Source organism: Merops nubicus, unplaced genomic scaffold, assembly GCF_000691845.1.
Source record: "Merops nubicus isolate BGI_N331 unplaced genomic scaffold, ASM69184v1 scaffold26951, whole genome shotgun sequence".
NCBI classification, from domain to species: Eukaryota; Metazoa; Chordata; class Aves; order Coraciiformes; family Meropidae; genus Merops; species Merops nubicus.
In genome coordinates, this window is record NW_008588037.1 from 1399 (window position 1) to 3073 (window position 1675).

General features: G+C 60.3%; 1 protein-coding gene across 1 annotated transcript in view; it reads left to right on the plus strand.

Moving 5' to 3' along the window:
- The window catches only part of LOC103781428 (ankyrin repeat and fibronectin type-III domain-containing protein 1-like), a gene marked incomplete at both ends in the record, with an annotated part of 8024 nt that overhangs the window by 1338 nt on the left and 5011 nt on the right, over positions 1-1675 (plus strand). The window lies entirely within an intron of this gene.

Sequence of the window (1675 nt, forward strand, 5' to 3'; positions counted from 1 at the left end):
AGGTGCTGGTGTGCTGAGCATGGCTTCCATCCTCACAGGGCACAGCCTACTACGTCCAGGTGTCTGCCTACAACATGAAGGGCTGGGGTCCCCCGCAAGCCTCTGTGCCCCCTTTTGCCATCCCTTCCAGTAAGTACCACTGGGAATGCCCATGGGAACCAGCACCAGCTGCTGGGATGCATGGGGGGAGGCAGAACCTCCCTGTGCCATCTACGGGTCCTTCTTGCCACTGGGATGGGGTCTGGTGGACCCAGGAGCAGAGGCAGCATTTGGGGTCTCAGACCAGGCAGAGAGGCTGTGCCTGGGGGTCCCAGATGCTGCCTCCAGTCAACAGGAGCTTTGCCAAATAGCAATTTTTCAGCCTGAGATTCTCCTGGCTGCATGGTTTATGCCACTGGGATCAGCTCATCCCAAGGAGGAAGCTAGGAGAGAAGATGTTTTGCTTTCTCTGTCCCAAAGTGGCCAAGCTGGTGCAAAACCACTGTTGGCACATGCTGAGGGGTGACCCGGTGGGATTCCCCTGCCCAGCCCCTGGAGGTCCCCTGCAGGCTCAGGGCTGTCCCAGTCTGGGTGGCAATGGGCCAGGAGCCCTCCCTGTGCCACCACGAGCTCTTGCCCATCCAGCCACATAAGGCCGGGAGGACTGAACTGGGAAGCAGTGGGAGTCCCCACCCCTGGAGGGGTTTCCAGGCCGTGGAGATGTGGTGCTGAGGGACAGTGGGGGCATGGCAGTGCTGGGGGAACAGTTGGACTTCATGATCTTAAAGGTCTTTTCCAACCTAAACAGCTCTATGGCTGCACTGGAAGGAGCAGCCCCAAAGGATGAGGTTCAGGGGTGAGTGGGGTCCCGAGTCGGGGCAGCGATCCCGTGGGATCGGTGCCATGGGATGTGTGAGGAGCAGCCCCACGGGCACGGGGGGAGGCTGAGCCCCTCCTGGTGGGGGGCAGCAGGTCTGGGGGCACACGGCCCCTGCCACCACACTCACCAGCAGCCAGGGGAGATGCAAAGACACATTTGCATACATTTGAATGCACAGCGGGGGTCTGCCCGTGCGCTGCCTCGCCCTGAGCTGGCAGCGGGGCCGGGGGGTTTGCACCCACTTCTGAAACCCCTTTGCCATCCTTCGTGGGTGCCTTGCCCCGTGACCACGATCCACACAGTATCCCCACGGAGCGTGGCCGAGCTCAGTCAGGCACGAGTGGCTTTTATTTAGTTTGATCTCCATTAATATTTCTCCCTTCAGTCAGGGTCCCTCCCTGGCCCAGCAGAATATAGTCAGGCACCTCCCCGGGTGTTTTTAAAGCTCCTAAAAATAGTGGTGAGCCCCGGCCAAAGTTAACAGCACTGAACTTTCCATGGCAGGCAGCAGCAGGCAGGACCTGGGCGGGGGGGGCAGGGGGGTAAGAGCAATTAATGTGAAGCTAATGAAGAAGCCCCAGCAGGTCCCCAGCCCCGCTCGGGACCCGGGGGGGGGGGTAAGAGCAATTAATGTGAAGCTAATGAAGAAGCCCCAGCAGGTCCCCAGCCCCGCTCCTGGTCCTGCTGCTGGCTCGCTGGCAGAGGAACTTCTTCAGGGGTGTGCTGAGGTGAGCCCAGCTCTGGGCACTCACCCCAAGAGCTGCAGCTCCAGGGGAGACCTGGGGGAAGACACTGGAGAGAGTTTTAGTCTGTAAG